Consider the following 19827-nt stretch of genomic DNA (forward strand, 5'->3'; position numbering starts at 1 on the left):
TTTGTGTTGATCTCCTTGCGTATTTCTAGTGTCTATGTTGCTGTTTAGGGACAATTAACTGTTTGGTGAAAATATTACAGAATAAATAAGAGAATCGTATACATTTTTTCTTCCATATGATTTTTCAAAGACTGCTGTGTAATCATTGGTAAACAAGCATTGAAAAACGTAATAGGTCTCACCTTTAGGACCTATTGGCTTTGCAAATACCTTTTGCTAATGCTGTGCAGCATCGGCAACATGCTGTTCAGCATAGGGATAAGGAGAAAAAAAAGGTGCACACGTTTTAATATGTACACACATGCACAGCTACAAAATGACAGGTGCTCTTTCCTTTTTTTTAATGATCCAAAATGGATAAGGAAATTAAAAAAATAAAAAGTAGCGCTTAAGGGCTTTCGATTGTCCTACCCAGTCCCTTAAAAAAAAAAAAAAGTTAAAAAAAAATTAAATGGGCATGGGGCAATAGAGGAGTAGGTGGCAGGAGGAAAGAGGTGGTGGTGTGGAAAAGCAACACATGGGGAGAGAAACAGAGGACAGGGGAAAAGCACAAGAGTGAGAAAGCAAAGCACAGACAGGACAGAGAGTCTGGCGGCGAGAAGCACACAAGAATGGTTATAACACAAGGGAGTCAGCCAAACAAAGGATACAGAGGTGAAACACACAAAAGGGAGAGAGCTGGAAAACACTTGCACTCTCATGGTGTACTTAAAAAGGCCAGTGCCTAAAAAAGAGTGAAGGATAAAAGCCAGCTAATCAGAGATGGCAAAGAGGCTATGCCTCGGTCTCTTCCGTGGTTGGTAAAAACAGAAGATGAACAAGCTGGAACAAGGAAAGGCTTTGAGCTACCTGACCAATGATAAGTAAGCCTTCGTAAGCCCACAAAAGGTCCTTAGCAACCGGACAGCTTGTTCTGTCGGGTAGGAACGATCGAAACAAGCACTGGAAAAGCAACAGGTCCCATCTAAGAGATCTACTGGCTGTGGCTGCTTGAACGCTAAAAAAAAAAAATGAAGCCACTATAATGCGGCCATGGTGTCTTTTTGTACGTGCACTCCAACACAGAAGTGTGCACCTACCAAATGAGGCAAGCATTTTTTCTGAGTTTTTATTTTTAATTTTACCAAATCTGAGATGGATTAGTAAATATAAATTGTGTAGAAATTGCTTTTTTGATATAGTGCAAATATGCTGTATTGATATGCTTCTAATGTGCTCTTAAAAAAAGAAACCACATGGATAAGTGAGTTGGGGGTGGGGAGCAGGCGGGAATGAGGCAAGACGGAGGCAGGATAGAAAGGTGCAGTGGGGGAAGGGAATGTCAAACAAGAGACTACAATGGGGGCACGTGGACACAGAGTGCGGGCCAGCGGGGACAGGAAAGCTCATGGACAACAGAGGGTGAGGATGAGAAAGCACATGGACAATGGAGGCAGGGTGGGTGTTAATGGGTCGGACACTGACAAAGGAGGGTGGAAATAGCGAAGCACAGAGACAGAGGGTGTGCCGGTGGGGATGGGGAGGAACATAAGCAATGGAGGGTTCGTAGGTGAGGTGGAACATGAACAACAGAGGGCGTGTAGGGAGGAACATGGACAACTGAGGGCGGGCGGGCGGCTGGGGAGGAACATGGACAACTGATGGAGGAACATGGACAACTGAGGGCGGGCGGGTGGGGAGGAACATGGACAACTGAGGGCGGGCGGGTGGGGAGGAACATGGAAAACTGAGGGCGGGCGGGTGGGGAGGAACATGGAAAACTGAGGGCGGGCGGGTGGGGAGGAACATGGACAACTGTGGGCGAGCGGGCGGGAAGGAACATGGACAACTGTGGGCAGGGCGGACGGGCGGGGAGGAACATGGACAACTGTGGGCGGGCGGGGAGGAACATGGACAACTGTGGGCGGGCGGGTGGGGAGGAACATGGACAACTGAGGGCGGGCGGGTGGGGAGCAACATGGGCAACTGAGGGCGGGCGGGCGGGGAGGAACATGGGCAACTGAGGGCGGGCGGGCGGGGAGGAACATGGGCAACTGAGGGCGGGCGGGCGGGGAGGAACATGGGCAACTGAGGGTGGGCGGGCGGGGAGGAACATGGGCAACTGAGGGTGGGCGGGCGGGGAGGAACATGGGCAACTGAGGGTGGGCGGGCGGGGAGGAACATGGGCAACTGAGGGTGGGCGGGCGGGGAGGAACATGGGCAACTGAGGGCGGGCGGGTGGTGAGGAACATGGGCAACTGAGGGCGGGCGGGTGGGGAGGAACATGGGCAACTGAGGGCGGGCGGGTGGGGAGGAACATGGGCAACTGAGGGCGGGCGGGTGGGGAGGAACATGGGCAACTGAGGGAGGGTGGGGAGGAACATGGACAACTGCGGGCGGGTGGGGAGGTACATGGGCAAATTGTGTAGAAATTGCTTTTTTGATATAGTGCAAATATGCTGTATTGATATGCTTCTAATGAGCTCTTAAAAAAAGAAAACACATGGATAAGTGAGTTGGGAGTGGGGAGCAGGTAGGAATGAGGCAAGACGGAGGCAGGATAGAAAGGTGCAGTGGGGGAAGGGAATGTCAAACAAGAGACTACAATGGGGGCATGTGGACACAGAGTGCGGGCCAGCGGGGACAGGAAAGCTCATGGACAACAGAGGGTGAGGATGAGAAAGCACATGGACAATGGAGCCAGGGTGGGTGTTGATGGGTCGGACACTGACAAAGGAGGGTGGAAATAGCGAAGCACAGAGACAGAGGGTGTGCCGGTGGGGATGGGGAAGAACATAAGCAATGGAGGGTTCGTAGGTGAGGTGGAACATGGACAACTGAGGGCGGGCGGCTGGGGAGGAACATGGGCAACTGTGGGCGGGTGGGGAGGAACAAGGGCAACGGAGGGTGGGCGGGTGGGGAGGAACATGGACAACTGCGGGCGGGGAGGAACATGGGCAACTGAGGGCGGGCGGGTGGGGAGGAACATGGGCAACTGAGGGCGGGCGGGGTGGGGAGAAGCATGGGCAACTGAGGGCGGGCGGGGTGGGGAGAAGCATGGGCAACTGAGGGCGGGCGGGTGGGGAGGAACAGGGGCAACTGAGGGCGGGCGGGTGGGGAGGAACATGGACAACTGTGGGAGGGCGGGCGGGTGGGGAGGAACATGGGCAACTGAGGGCGGGCGGGTGGGGAGGAACATGGGCAACTGAGGGCGGGTGGGGAGGAACATGGGCAACTGAGGGCGGGCGGGTGGGGAGGAACATGGGCAACTGAGGGCGGGCGGGTGGGGAGGAACATGGGCAACTGAGGGCGGGCGGGTGGGGAGGAACATGGGCAACTGAGGGCGGGCGGGTGGGGAGGAACATGGACAACTGAGGGCGGGCGGGTGGGGAGGAACATGGACAACTGAGGGCGGGCGGGTGGGGAGGAACATGGACAACTGTGGGCGGGAGGGTGGGGAGGAACATGGACAACTGTGGGCGGGAGGGTGGGGAGGAACATGGACAACTGTGGGCGGGAGGGTGGGGAGGAACATGGACAACTGTGGGCGGGAGGGTGGGGAGGAACATGGACAACTGTGGGCGGGAGGGTGGGGAGGAACATGGACAACTGTGGGCGGGAGGGTGGGGAGGAACATGGACAACTGTGGGCGGGAGGGTGGGGAGGAACATGGACAACTGTGGGCGGGAGGGTGGGGAGGAACATGGACAACTGTGGGCGGGAGGGTGGGGAGGAACATGGACAACTGTGGGCGGGCGGGTGGGGAGGAACATGGACAACTGTGGGCGGGTGGGGAGGAACATGGACAACTGAGGGCGGGCGGGTGGGAAGGAACATGGGCAACTGAGGGCGGGCGGATGGGAAGGAACATGGGCAACTGAGGGCGGGCGGATGGGAAGGAACATGGGCAACTGAGGGCGGGCGGATGGGAAGGAACATGGGCAACTGAGTGTGGGCGGGTGGGGAGGAACATGGGCAACTGAGGGCGGGCGGGTGGAGAGGAACATGGGCAACTGTGGGCGGGTGGGGAGGAACAAGGGCAACGGAGGGCGGGTGGGGAGGAGCATGGACAACGGAGGGCGGGTGGGGAGGAACATGGACAACGGAGGGCGGGTGGGGAGGAACATGGACAACGGAGGGCGGGTGGGGAGGAACATGGACAACGGAGGGCGGGTGGGGAGGAACATGGACAACGGAGGGCGGGCGGGTGGGGAGGAGCATGGACAACAAAGGGCAAACGAACAAGGACAACGGAGGGCAGAGGGAACATGGACAACAGAGAGCTGGTGGGAGTTGAAAAAAATGGACAACGGAGGGCAGGTGTTGAGAAACATGAACAATGGAGGGCGAGCGGTTGGGGGAGAAACATGGACAACGGAGGGCGGGTGGGGAGAAACATGGACAACGGATTAGAGACATGCACAACGGAGGGCAGGTGAGTGGGGAGAAACATGGACCAATGTGGGTGGGTAGGGCGGAACATGGACAATCTAGGGCAGGCGGGTAGGGAAAAACATGGGCAATCTTGAAGTACACGAACATCGGATTGAAGTCCAAGGACAACAGCTGAAGCACATGGACAGTGGAGGGTGGATATGTGGGGAAAGCACATGGTCAACAGAGGATGGGCGGATAGGGAAGCACCTAGACAACAGAGGGTGGGTGGATGTGAATTGTGAAGCCCACAAACAGTGGAGGGTAGTGGTGGGTCATATGGACGCGAACAGACAACTGTGAGTGGGAGGGCAGGTGGGGATGTGAAAGTACAACAACAGCAGAGGGTGGTTGGGCAGAGATGGGGAAACAAGAATGGCAACAGAAGGCAGGCAGGGAGGAAGCAAGAACAGCAACTGAGGGAGAGAAAGCAAGCAAGGGGACAAATAAATAGGTGAGAAAGAGGAACAAGAGGTACATGAGGGAGGAGTTAGAAAACACAGGCACTCTTGTTCAATATGTAACAAAAATTAAGAAAATCACCTTAAAAGGGAGCAGTGGAAGGACACAAGTTATAGCTCCATGCTACAGGAAACAGACAAAGACCAGAAGAAGAAGGAAGTTGACGAATAAGAAGCAAGCAAGCAAATGAGTGACAAAGCCAACCAATGGTAAGCAACAGATGGGCTCTAAGCCAAATAACAATGTCTGGAAAAATACAGGGGCTTAGGCAAAGCCTAAAACATGGGTGTGACCTAACATGGTAAGGGTCATAAATGTCCTCCACGATACAACCCTATGACACCTCTCTCATCCAAGGGGATCGCCATCAGCCCAACACCATCCTTTTTCGAAAGGAGAAACAGGTATTACCAGGAGGAATAGAGTAAGTGAGTCCAAAGCAGAAGAGAGGAAATTCAGTCTTATGCGGCAAGAACTACGATAATAAAAGAGAAAAACACTGCTTCGTTTGTTTTCCCCTCTGCCTGCAGGATAGCAGACCCCTACTATTTTAAAACCCAAGATGCAGCCTTTCCTTATCAGCAGAAAGCCTATACCGGAAGCAGGCAGAACAGCAGGAGGCCCAGAAGGATGACGACTCGCTGACCAGTGCTTAACGTCTGTAACTGCAAACTTGTTATTCGGTTGAAATCGTATTTGTAAAAAAAAAAAAAAAAAAGTTATTTGCATTACCAATATTCTGCACATGCACCGGACTAGAGATACCTTACTGATTACACTAGCTTTGTTACTCTCATCCATAGTTTTCCCCCTAAACTGCGAGCCTCAGTGAGCGTGCGCGTAGAGACCTACAAGCAGCGTGAACTACAAAGGATTCCACTGAATTCATAAAGTGATCCTTTGAGGTGCCGCCCTGGCGATAAAGCAGCACTGTTGTACGCATTTTAGAGACATATTTTCATGTTTGGAAATGCTAATAGTGGAAGTGCAAAAACGTACAAGTAGAAGGCAGTTCTGAGGCAGCAGGAGAGCAGCCCGAAGCTTTCGCTGCAGCCCAGAGTCCAGTCTGCCGCATTACTCAGAAAATAGGGTGACATGTGGCGGCTCCAGGCATTAATATGCTTTTGAAGTGGGGGCACGCATTCATCATTTAGGTGTCAGTCACATTAGTGACACCCCAGATGGTTCAAACTGTATGACAGTCATTGTATACTGCACCAGCTGACAGGCCTGTGTATTTTCACTAATGCACCTTCCCTTGTTTTAAAGAACGCCATAGGTATAAACTGGACAGCAAGTGCAGTGGCGTCAGTGCCCTGGGCTGCGATGTACCTACCTTCTGGTGGCTTGTATAACAAAATGTGGTTCAAAACTACAGATTTGGAGGCGTGGACCAGATGGGAATAAAGTAGGACGTGAACTGCCTATCCCCGGCTCCTGTGGGCTTTCCGGCACCATCGACAGCACCGGGGTTGCGGAGGAGGCTGTTATTAAACAGCGAGGTGTCACTGAACTTTGCTGGTGGCTGTGGAAGTGTCCATCTGCTCCCCTTCCCCGGCTCCAGCAAAAATTGTGTAGGCCGGACGTGGCCGATAATGACACCTGATGCATCTTGCCCGGCCTGCGTGGCACCCTGCAGCAACGCCTAGTATCCAGCCCTGCCTATCCTGACGGCATGTTTGTGCTTGCCTCGAGGTCCCACCAAGGAGACAACAGGGGAACAAAGATCTCAACTCCCCTTACGCAACGACAGGGGCAGAAGACGCTACTGCAAACCAAACTGAGCCAGCCGCTGACCTACCAGCTGCAATCCGATCCACTTCAGCGAGGGGCTTTCAATGATGGCGCCTACTCCTCCCTCAATGAGATTTCACCAATAGAGGCACAGATAACGAGGTGAGCAGGCTCCGCAGCTCGCTCCGAATTAATTGATTTTAGTGTGCTGGCATCTTGACTTACCCACAGGCAATCGGCCTTACCTGCAATCCATGAGAGTTACGGGGGATAAACATGGCGCCCTCAGGGGTTTTACTGGCACACTGCACTGTCGAACTCTTGACCCTAATGCCCAGGGAGGGCGACCCAAGCGATCGACACCATAGAACTACCATGAGGCCTATATTCTTGAGGCCAGCTCTTGCACACTTGCTCCCAGAACAATCCCCGCAGCGACCTACTGGACACTCTCCGTGGTGTCACCCACTTGATTGCGCCATCCCTGGAATATACTGCGCAGTCTGCTGCTGTGCTAGGAGTTGCCTGCCACCCTCTCTACCCTCACTATGGTTCCGTATCCTGCATCTGGGAGCGGCTGGCAATGCACTCAGGCTCTGCTCTTTTGAAGATATTTCATGGTTATTTCTCTGCTACAGGAAGGGGAAGCTGATGGGGACGATCCTACACCAGTTGGGTGAGTGAGTCCCTATGCAGCGCGGCCACTCATTACTTTTACTGCGGCCTCAGCTATGAAGAGCTAGGCTTCCCACCCTTGCTTTGATACTGTGACTCTGTATGGGGTTCAGGAACCAGCTGGACTCTTTCTCTCTTTGAATGTCCCCCCAGTAATTATTGCCAACTACTCCCACTCATGGGAGTTTCACCTAACATTTTACCGCTCGGGGACTGCGCTAGAAGCTGTACCTCTGGACTTCTTCCTTTCCCTCCTATCGAGTGGGCAGCACGAATAGAAATCTCCTCCTCATAGACGATCGACCTTGCGCAACCATTATGCTGTGTTCTAAATCAGAAAAATACAATCCAGTGACATCTCTCTGGAGCAAGGTCGCTGGTACCGATTCTGAAATGTCTCCTCCCTCCCAGGCACCGATATCAGTCACCCCACCCGGGTGCCTATCACGCAGGACTATATGGATCAATTTCAACAAGAAATCTGCTCCGACAATGGATCCCTCAAAGCAGGATTTAAAGCCTGTATCCATGACGTAAGACGAGATGTCTCAGATTGGGGAACCAGTAGATGATTTTTAACATACAGTGGACATCTGATCCGAGGATCAAGAGATGTTGTGGTGACTGGTGGCAACTCTCAAAGTAGAGCAAACTGAGCTACAAAGCAAACAGGAGCACTTAGAAAATAGAAGTCTGAGCAACAACATCCACATCAGAGGGGTGCCTCAAGGTTCAGAGGGCAGCAATATTATGACCTTTACGGCAGAACCTGAAAGGGCCCACACAGTGTCCTCTGCCCCGGGTCATCCGGACACAGTGCTGGATATACTCACAAGAGTGCACTTCTTCATTGGAAACAGGCCCTACTTAAGGCCACCCAGGGTAAAGCCGACTTGACAAACCAGGGAAATGGCATCCAACTCTATCAGGACCTCTCACCCATCAAAATGAGAAAGCAGCAAGACTTCAAGCTCGTCACAGACAGGCTGCAAGAGTTGGGTATTCCTTACCAATGGGGTCATTTTGCTCTTCTATTCACCTGGGAGGGCAAACATCGCTCGATACGCTAACTCACTTAAGCAAAACTTTTACTGGGCCACACAGACTACTCCCAAGAATGAGAAACCTCTTCCTTTAGAGGATCCCATAGGACCCAACTGGCCCAAGGTGAAATCAAGGCATCCAGACAGAAGCCAAACTGCAGCATCTGCGCGCAGGACACTAAACGTGACATTATCCATCATCGCCGCAATCCAGGTAAAGAGACTCCCCCAAAGCCTTCCACTGTGGTCTCACTGTGACAGTGCTCTGAAATGATTGCTTACATACGATGGCGCTTGCAAGGTCTACCACCCCTTCCGCTGATAGCGAGACTGCCCTGTGTGGGGCTGGGAGGCCTCGTCACCTAGCCATCAACTTCTGGCCTTGAACTCCACCTGACGACCCACCTCTGTTGACTTACACCCTAGGAGGGTGACTCCTCTGTCAGGATTAGAGCACACTGGTGCAGGGATCCGCAGGACATGACAGTCACTGTTGGACCCAGTTGGTCTCTTGAAATTGTTTATTTTAACCTGTTTTCTGATTTCAGGTCATTCTACATCAATCATAGGTGCCACTGGTCTTCATAAATAGCACTCAATGCTCCAAGGGAGGCAGGTGTGACCTTTGTGTATTGCATGTCTCCGCTGACAGTCCTACAGGTTTCCCTGTATTCTAGGTTCTACCCAACCTCCTCTATGGATGAGTTTCCCTTGACTTGAAGGCGACAAGAGGCACCCCGCTTCTTGCTAATATACCACTTACCCCTATAAGGGATAATTTACATGTGTGACACAGACAATCCTTACCCCCATTACACATGACCCTATTGGAGAACACTAAATTGATATCTCTGAATGTGCAGGGTCTTAACTCTCCCAACCAAGGCAAACAAGTATTGCACTAGATATTGCAACATGACCTCAATGTTGTCCTCCTACAGGAGACTCATCTCATGGGGGCGGACCAACATGATATGGCTCACCAGCACTACCCGGTGCCCCACTGGACAAACACCGATATGAAGACGCTAGGAGCTGGCATCCTATGCGAAGCAGGGTTTAGCTCTTCTATAACCAAGGCCATAGAAGACTGGGAGGGTCGATACCCGACTTTACATCCCTGCGAGGGGTGACAAAAAAACGTACACTTCTCAAAATCTGTGCTCCAAACAATTCACAAGACACCTACCTCCGTCATATTCTGAGAGAGCAGTTAGGTGGTGTAGAGGGGGACATCATTTTATGTGGGGACTTCAACCTGGTATGGTATCCGAACTTGGACAGAAGTGCGGCAACTTTTCAAAACACACCAGCCATGTCATCTCACCTTAAACAAGATATTGAAGAGTTAGACTTGACAGACACATGGAGATACAAACACCCTGAAGCATGAGACTACTCATTCTACCCATGTCCACACGTCATACTCCCGTATCGATTATGTCATGATCACCCTCTCTCTCGTCACCTAGATACAGTGGAAATCTCGGACACTTCCATCTCTGACCAAGCCCTTCTAGAAATGTCCTGGTCTGGCACACCAATACCCCCCCCCCAGAGGCCTCCGCACTGGCATTTGCTCACACTTATTCTCCGAGACCTGCAGAGATCCGCAAAGGGATCACGGATTATTATACTATCAATACCATACCAGAAACTCCCCTCCATACACTATGGGATGGGTTCAAGGCTACTGTCCAGGGACTAATCACTTTGATTGCCTTAGCGCGGGGCAGATAAGCCAGACTGTTAGAAGTTAATTTGACAACAGATATTAAAAAGCTAGAGCAGGAAGACAAAGTGACTCCCCTCTTGCCACATCAAGGGAAAGCTAGCTATAATGCACAGGCAACTGCATGCACACAGAACAAGCAAAGCAGAGCGTGCACTCCTAACATTGCAGCAGCAATACTATGAAGGAGGTAACAAGGTGGGCACACTTTTAGCCTGCAGGTTGTGCCAGGTACAAGCCAAAGCGCACATTGGAAAGCTTCGGAAGGGAGATCCTGGTTGGGCAATCATGGAGAAGGACAAACTGAGACATTCCAGGATTACTACCAGGCATTATAATCCCAGGAGAACCTTCCGCCTGATATGATCAAAACCTACTTAGATGCCGGCGAGTGGGAACCCCTAAGCCCCAAGCACGAAGGTCACCTGGATGAACGCATTGCCACTGAAAAAGTGCGAGCTTCAGTCTGGGACCTGCCACTGGGAAAAACACCAGGGCCAGGCGGCCTATCCGTTAGCTTTTACAGGCTCTTTCTGCCCCAACTACAGGAACATCTGTTGCAGTTGTTTAATTCCTTCACACAAAATACTGGTCTTACACCTACTATGGCATCTGCAGAAATTTCTCTTATACTGAAGCCTGGCAAGAATCTGACCTATTGCTCCTCTTCTAGCCCCATAGCGCTTCTTAATACAGATGCTAAGCTTTTCACCAAAATATTAGCTACAAGATTGGAACGCTACCTCCCAGGCCTCAGACCCAGACCAAGTGGGCTTTATCCGCCACAGGCACAGAGCGGACAAAGTTCGCCGTATACAACATTTGGTTGAAAAAGTGCACCAATATGAGATCCCAGCACGCCTTCTCTTGTTTGACACTGAGAAAGCCTTTGATAGAGTCAACTGGTCTTTCCTCAGGACGATGTTACGTAAAGTAGGACTAGGTTCAGGTATAATTTCCTAGATTGTGGCTTCATAAGCAATGCCCACTGCCACTGTTCAGGTGAATGGACAAGCTTTTGAACCTGTCACCCTCTTAAGGGGCACACAACAGAGTTGTCCACTCTGGCCTATATTATTCTTCCTAGTACTCAAACCCCTTGCTATTACTATCCGCCACACAGAAGCAGCGATGCGTATCCACCTTTGTGGCCTCTCACACAAAATCAGCACAAGGAAAACATCTTTGTATCTCTTGGCTGGGGCGCATGAACGTTATAAAAATAATGTACTTCCGCAAGTTCTCTATTGGTTTCAAACACTGCACATTCCAATCCCACAAGATGACATACTAAGCCTGCAAAGGGACACCCGCTCCTTTATCTGGAATGGAAGGCGACGTGGATACCCAACACTTCACTAATGCAACTGCGGGACATGGGCAGCCTAGCCTGCCCCAATCTTCTTGAATAATATTGGGCGGCCCACATCCGCTACATCTGTCCAGGACAGCAAGAAACACCGATTCCTCATGGATCGAGCACTGGCTTGTCACTTCCTGTAAGACTTGGCTGCGCCCCAAACATGCTGGGCCATGCAGCCCGTACATTGCGACTCCCACCAAGACGGTTCTGGACATTTGGGTCAAGGGGATAGTAAAAAAAGGTCTTACTACCTTCCCCTCTCCAAACATGCCTATCATTCATAACCTGGACTTAATACAAGCATGATCACCCCTCCCATTTCGTAATTGGCGTACTGGCAATTGTCAAACAATTTGTGATCTCTTTGTAGGGGACACCATGAAGTCCTTAGACCAATGGAAGGCAGAATACCGGCTCCCAGAGGCAGCCAGACTCCAATACTGCCAATTTCAACACTGGGTCCTACACCCCTCGATATACCCAGTGCTACTCACGCGTACACTCCTTTTGAGAAGCTAGTCCGGGACTTCGATGGCTCAGGTAATGCCATACCTTGCACTTACCACACGCTCCAACATTCCACACCTATTCGCAAGCACACCTATCAATCTACATGGCAAGTCACTGCTCAGAAAAACATTACACCCAAACAATAGGAGCTAATGTGGCAGGACATACCCAAACCCTACTGTAGTATCTCACCCATTGAGGCAGCTTATAAATTGATGTTTCAATGGTACTACACACCAGTTTGCCAGTCAATCATCTACTCTGGTACCTCCCCTCTCTGCTGGCGATGAAATGAGACAGATGGGGATTTTTGCCACATCTGGTGGTCTTGCCATCTTTTTACCACCTATTGGAAGCAGATCCTGGGCCACATAAAGACAGTTATAGGTTACCCTTCCCTTCTCATATCGTACGGTCATATTAGGAATTCGACCCCCGGCCTTAGAAGTTTTGACTCATTCAGATTGGAAGCTTATTAGCTACTTACTTCATGTGGCACAGCAACCTGTAGAGTTAACATGGAAAAAGACAGCCCCTCCCTAAATGGAGCAATGGTTTACCCAGTTATGGCATACATTAGCAATGGAACACCTCTATCACAGTTTAACTGGCAGTAATGCCACCTTCCAATGTGTTTGGCGTCCACTGATACATTATCTTAACCACTATGTGTTCACATGCTTTAACCCACCTAAACTACAAGCATTCCAGCTCTTTGAGTGATTCTATCCTACGCACCTTACCCTCACATAGCACCTGGCACTGCTCAAATGTTGTGGAATACCTCATACACGTTGGTGCAACGCTGACCCTGCCTATCCATTCATCGCCAGACTCTATGACCTGTAGGTCATATTTAACTCTTTGCTACTTGTTTTTTGTTCATTCCCCCCTTGTTTAGGTTAGGTTTCGCCAGCACATGTGCTTGCTAGCATACTTGCGAAATCTTTGTTATTTATAAAAAAAAATAAGTGAATAAAAAAAATTAAGAGGCTTAGACCAGCCTCTTACTTACCTGACCTTACCACTGGCTTACTCCAACGTCACTCTGATTAACATGCTTTTGATAGGCCACACATCGCCTGCACGTCACTTCTTGTTGTCATCGTCTTTGCTGATCTTGCTGTTGAGTTGCCTGGAGACCAAGTATCCTTCTGGTCACTTCCCATTGGACACTGCCCAGTATCCTTCCCACTGGCTGCAACGCTGAAGATACTTCTTTTTACTTCCTGCATGCCGTCTTCTTTCTTCGCAGACATCTTCTTGCTTCACTACCGTCTTCTTTCTTCATTGCAGTCTTCTTTCTTCATTGCAGTCTTCTTTCTTCATTGCAGTCTTCTTTTTTCTTCCTGCATGCAGTCTTCTTACTTTGCTGATGTCTTCTTTCTTTGATGCCTTCTTTGTCTTCTTTCTCCGTTGCCGGCCATCTTCTTTATTCGTCCTGCATGCCGTCTTCTGTCTTCTTTCCCGCATGCCGCCTTCTGTCTTCAGTCCCGTCTTATTTCTTCACTGTCTTCTTGCTTCATTCCTGCATGCGGTCTTCTGTCGTCGCTGTTGAACTCCAGACGACTCTCGCCACTGGGAACGTGATGCGCTGCCCTGGGACCTGGGCTTTCTCCTTTGCTTCAGTTTTTTTTCTTCCAGTTATTGTTGTCAAAATATTGTAATTGGTGCTTTGGTGGCTGGTGAATAATTGATTAGGTGAAAAGGCAGTAAATGACCTAGATGTCTTTGGGAGAAGAGATGAGTTGGTGGTTCCATTTTAGAGCATATGTTTTCTGTTTTATAATTTAAGATGCTGTTATCGCTTTTTGGGTCAATAACTTCATAAAGCAGTACAGAGTTAAAAACTGAAAGCAATATGCTTTGAACCTTTGGACTTTGGCAGTACAAAATATAAATTCTCCATTGAACTCCACACAGCACCCCTTCCCCTGCAGTCTGTGAAATAGGGAAATAATACCAGAACCAAAACACAAGTTGAAGTGGCAATATTGCAGAAGTTGCATATATTATTAGACGCACCAGCCTTAGCAATATGGCACACCCTGGTGAACTGTAGACATTTATCAAATCAAATCATTAACATTTATAAAGCGCGCTACTCACCCGTGCGGGTCTCAAGGCGAAGAGTTTCACTTTTTACAAGTCGAAGTGATACCCGAGTACAAAGGTGAGGTCCGTGCATACAGCTGCAGCACATTAATCAGATTATGCTGCATGCAGGCCCCGAGCAGCACAAGTACACCCTACCCTGGCCTCCAGTATTGTTTAAGCAGCCTTCAGCCTCGGCCTGTGACCAGACAAAGACGCTGAAATGATTTTCTATCAGAGGTGGAAATGAAGAGGCGAAAGCCTCGGATGATTTGGCTTTACGATGGCAAGACTCATGCTTCGGCTCTTAGGTTAAGCAGAACTTTTGCCCGGTTCTCCCTATGAATCTCGCGGCCTCTCCATCACTATTTATTCTCCCAGTACAGCTATTGCAGGAAGATACCCCATTGCTTGCTACTAGGTTGTGGTATACATGTGTTGGGTTTTCTATAGTCCCGGGCATGGGAATTATGCAATTCTGCAACTCTGTCTTTTTTCACATAGTTAAGTATTTGGCACATAAGTACAGCTCCCAGTTTAAATTTTTTTTTTGTTTTGTTTTTTTTAAACATTTCCCTCTGTATTTATCCGTATATATTTTTTGATCATCTTATTAATATTTAATTTCTGTTTTTCAAATAAGTAGAGTCAAAAGTGGTACATTTCCACATTTATTTAACTGATGACATGCACTCATACGTTGGTGCCTGTCCTGGTTTAACAAATTCAGCAGCCAAATATAGCAAAACACTACACCCACACATAAATATTAGCAATTTACTACAAATATATTTTATCATATGCCTATATTTAAATAACCTTAACCTGTTTTTCAACTCCCCGTGCTGCCTATCTGCTGTCTTGGAATTCACAACAGACAGCACGGAAAGTCATTGATCAGAAGCACAATTTTCAGTATTTTTCCACTTTTACAAATAAATACAGAAAGGAAACACATTGTTTTCTGTCTGTATTTATCTGTAAAAATCAGCAAAAAAAAAAAATCAGAAGCCTTACACATAATCCATCATCTTCTGCATAATCAACGGTTACTAAAAAATAAAAATAAAAGTGAGGCTATGTTTTCGCACGCGTGGAAAGTCTATTTGCAAATGTTAACTGGTCATTTTTCAGTTGCCAATTTATATATTTGGCTATTAAATTGGTACTAATGAGGGGAAATCATTACACAGACAGTATCACTATGTGAAAACATTCCCAAATAATGAAGTGATACTATAAAAAAGTGCTGCCTAATTAGCTTTTCTTGCCACATAATTTAGTCAGCCCCTGCTGCATAATTCCAGTGGCCCTGTCTATAGTACTCACAGCGTAGCCAGTTTTCTGTGGAGAGTGAAGTACATGGTTTTTCGAATATGCTACTGCTGACTTTGGTATTCAAGTTTTTCGGACAGGCACAATGCTCAACGGTCCTATTGGAAAGATAATTTCTATGGTTGGTGAATTTTATTTGGTACAAATGCTTTAAGTTTATAACGAAGTTTATGTTATGCTGTGTATATAGCATCACAGGGGCGTTACAAGATTAAGCAATCGAATTTCTACGCACTATTTTATGTAAAACGCTATCAAAACCTATAGACTAAGTGGCAACTCTGTAATGACCAGCATTGGCAAACCCAATAGATTTCACCTTTGTTGTTTTCTTTTGCATTACATCTTACTATGTAACCGGATTATGCATAATAAAAAAAGTTTATAATGTTTGTTCTAAATTTGCTAAACCATTAATAGTTATTTATTAATTCAACTTACATCACAACATAGATAACTATGAATGATTTATCAATTTTAAAACAAACATTATTGTAACTGTAGGAGGCTGGCCTGACTTGTAGTGGGTACCAAGGGGTACTTCCACTCGGTACCAGGTCCAGTTATCCCTTATTAGTGTAGAAGAGGTGTTTCTAGCAGCTTAAGCTGATAGAAGGTAGCTATAGCAGAGCGGCTTAGGCTGAACTAGGAGACATGCAAAGCTCCCACTATACCACTGGTGTCATATGCACAATATCGTAAGAAAACACAATACACAGATATACTAAAAATAAAGGTACTTTATTTTTATGACAATATGCCAAAAGTATCTCAGTGAGTACCCTCAGTATGAGGATGCCAAATATACACAAGATATATGTACACAATACCAAAAATATGCAGTAATAGCAAAAGGAAGTAATGCAAGCAATGTAAAGTTACAGTGAATTGCAATAGGAGCACATAGGTATAGGGGCAACACAAACCATATACTCCAAAAGTGGAATGCCAACCACGAATGGACCCCAAACCTATGTGAGCTTGTAGAGGGTCGCTGGGGCTGTAAGAAAACAGTGAGGGTTAGAAAAATAGCCCACCCCAAGACCCTGAAAAGTAGCTGTAAAGTGCACCTATATTCCCCAGAGAGCACAGAAGTCGTGATAGGGGAATTCTGCAAGGAAGACCAACACCAGCAATGCAACTAAAGTGGATTTCCGGACGAGAGTACCTGTGGAACAAGGGGACCAAGTCCAAGAGAACCGACAAAGTCGAGAGTGGGCAGATCCCCACGAAATGCCAGCTGAGGGTGTAAAGAAGCTGCCATCGGATGGTAGATGTGGATTCTGCAAGAACGAAGAGGGCTAGAAACTTCCCCTTTGGAGGATGGATGTCCCACGTCGTGAAGAAGCTTGCAGAGGTGTTCCCACGCAGAAAGACCACAAACAAGCCTTGCTAGCTGCAAGGGTTGCGGTTAGGGTTTTTGGATGCTGCTGTGGCCCAGGAGGGACCAGAATGTCGCCACTTGGATGAAGAGACAGAGGGGGCGCCCAGCAAGTCAGGGAGCCCTCTCAGAAGCAGGCAGCACCCGCAGAAGTACCAGAACAGGCACTTGGAAGAGGAGTGAACCGGAGCTCACCCCAAGACACAAAAGGGAGTCCCACGACGCCGGAGGACAACTCAGAAGGTTGTGCACTGCAGGTTAGAGTGTCGGGGACCCAGGCTTGGCTGTACACGAAGGAAATCCTGGAAGAGTGCACAGGAGCCGGAGCAGCTGCAAATCACGCGGTACCCAGCAATGCAGTCTAGCGTGGGGAGGCAAGGACTTACGTCCACCAAACTTGGACTGAAGAGTCACTGGACTATGGGAGTCACTTGGACAGAGTTGCTGAGTTCCGGGGACCACGCTCGTCGTGCTGAGAGGGGACCCAGAGGACCGGTGAGGCAGTCTTTTGGTGCCTGCGGTTGCAGGGGGAAGATTCCGTCGTCCCACGGGAGATTTCTTCAGAGCTCCTGGTGCAGAAAGGAGGCAGGCTACCCACAGAGCATGCACCACCAGGAAACAGGCGAGAAAGCGGCAGGAGAAGCGATACAAGGTTGCAGTAGTCGTCTTTGCTCAGGACGCCTGCAAAACCGCAACAAAGTAGCCAGTCAGCGGTCGATCCTTTGGCAGAAGGTGAAGAGAGAGATCCAGAGGAACTCTGATGAGCTCCTGCATTCGTTATCTAAAGAATTCCCCAAAGCAGAGACCCTAAATAGCCAGAAAAGGAGGTTTGGCTACCTAGGAAGGAGGATAGGCTAGCAACACAGGTAAGAGCCTATCAGAAGGAGTCTCTGACGTCACCTGCTGGCATTGTCCACTCAGAGCAGTCCAGTGTGCCAGCAGCACCTCTGTTTCCAAGATGGCAGAGGTCTGGAGCACACTGGAGGAGCTCTGGGCACCTCCCCTGGGAGGTGCAGGTCAGGGGAGTGGTCACTCCCCTTTCCTTTGTCCAGTTTCGCGCCAGAGCAGGGCTGGGGGATCCCTGAACCGGTGTAGACTGGCTTATGCAGAGATGGGCACCATCTGTGCCCATCAAAGCATTTCCAGAGGCTGGGAGAGGCTACTCCTCCCCAGCCCCGACACCTTTTTCCAAAGGGAGAGGGTGTAACACCCTCTCTCTGAGGAAGTCCTTTGTTCTGCCTTCCTGGGCCAAGCCTGGCTGGACCCCAGGAGGGAAGAAACCTGTCTGAGGGGTTGGCAGCAGCAGCTGCAGTGAAACCCCGGGAAAGGCAGTTTGGCAGTACCCGGGTCTGTGCTAGAGACTCGGGGGATCATGGAATTGTCTCCTCAATGCCAGAATGGCATTGGGGTTACAATTCCATGATCTTAGACATGTTACATGGCCATGTTCGGAGTTACCATTGTGACGCTATACATAGGTAGTGACCTATGTATAGTGCACGCGTGAAATGGTGTCCCCGCACTCACAAAGTCCGGGGAATTTGCCCTGAAAGATGTGGGGGCACCTTGGCTAGTGCCAGGGTGCCCACACACTAAGTAACTTAGCACCCAACCTTCACCAGGTGAAGGTTAGACATATAGGTGACTTATAAGTTACTTAAGTGCAGTGGTAAATGGCTGTGAAATAATGTGGGCATTATTTCACTCAGGCTGCAGTGGCAGGCCTGTGTAAGAATTGTCAGAGCTCCCTATGGGTGGCAAAAGAAATGCTGCAGCCCATAGGGATCTCCTGGAACCCCAATACCCTGGGTACCTCAGTACCATATACTAGGGAATTATAAGGGTGTTCCAGTATGCCAATGTGAATTGGTAAAATTGGTCACTAGCCTGCTAGTGACAATTTGTAAAGAAGAGAGAGCATAACCACTGAGGCTCTGGTTAGCAGAGCCTCAGTGAGACAGTTAGGCATCACACAGGGAACACATACATATAGGCCACAAACTTATGAGCACTGGGGTCCTGGCTAGCAGGGTCCCAGTGAGACAGTGAAAACACCCTGACATATACTCACAAACAGGCTAAAAGTGGGGGTAACAAGGCTAGAAAGAGGCTTCTTTCTCACAGTAACCTTTTTGTAATATTTATAATCCAGTTAGATAGTAAGATAGAATGCAAAAGAGAAAACAAAAATGAATACCGATTTCCAGTCTGACAAATTTTTATAGATATGCCAAAAAAAAAAAAAAAAAAAAAAATCAGTACAATAATCCTCACTGACCTACTACTTAGAAATCTCTTTTCAGGGTCCTCTACCAAAAGTAAAGGATAGGTTACACAGAGGACTTCCACATTCAGGCCTACTTATAGTCTCCAAATGCTTAGAAAAACTGCAAGAACCAGAAACCTTTATAGCTTTTATTGTAATGTTAATGAAATTGACAATTCTGGGACAGAAACTACAGATGCTTTTTATCAAGTCTTTTGTACAAATTTGTAATTTTAAAACTATGTGCATGATTGTTGTCCACTTATGTGCAGTGCGCTGATTATGGTGTGAGCCAAATGGTAAAGATTACAGGCCTGACTGCTTCACTGGGAAAAGTTATGTCCAATGCCATTAGTCTGATCAGTTTATTATAAAAAGTTATGACAAAGTCAGTAGATGTGGTTTATTTATTATGGAAAAACATGTGTTAAAGCCAATAGGTATTTAATGGGGATTGTTATTTTACTCTGCTGAAGCCTTCAGGCAGCCACACGGTTACATAAAATCTCACCAATCATAGTAGGCAAGGTGACCCAATCAAAGAAACTGTGGGGATGGAATATGTACACTGTAGTAATCGTTAGGCCTTCTTAAAGGAGATTTTATATGGTTTAGACAACTGGAGTTGTGTAAATATTTGTAATTTTATTGCTTAATTGCTTTGTAGGAAAGAGTGCACTCAATACAGCTAGCCTGACTATTACAGTGGCAAACAAACGATAACTGCTATAGACCTTATTGGTTCATTGGGAAAGGCTATTTCAGATACCATAGGTCTGTTAAGTCTCTGGTGATAAGTTCCAACAAAGGCAGTAGACA

The 19827-nt window shown here is 48.5% G+C and overlaps 1 protein-coding gene across 11 annotated transcripts in view; it reads right to left on the reverse strand.

Annotated features, from left to right (window-relative positions):
- Window positions 1-19827, reverse strand: part of PXYLP1 (2-phosphoxylose phosphatase 1) — an 807084-nt gene that overhangs the window by 716814 nt on the left and 70443 nt on the right. For 6 of the 11 annotated variants that reach the window (XM_069213691.1, XM_069213684.1, XM_069213694.1 and 3 more), the window contains exon 2: window positions 9517-9654. The exons of the other annotated variants lie outside the window; for them this stretch is intronic. The gene's annotated coding sequence lies outside the window, so the exon portion shown is untranslated. The remainder of the gene's footprint in view (window positions 1-9516; window positions 9655-19827) is intronic. 11 annotated transcript variants of the gene reach the window in all.

Source organism: Pleurodeles waltl, chromosome 11 (assembly GCF_031143425.1).
Source record: "Pleurodeles waltl isolate 20211129_DDA chromosome 11, aPleWal1.hap1.20221129, whole genome shotgun sequence".
In the NCBI taxonomy this organism is placed as follows: domain Eukaryota; kingdom Metazoa; phylum Chordata; class Amphibia; order Caudata; family Salamandridae; genus Pleurodeles; species Pleurodeles waltl.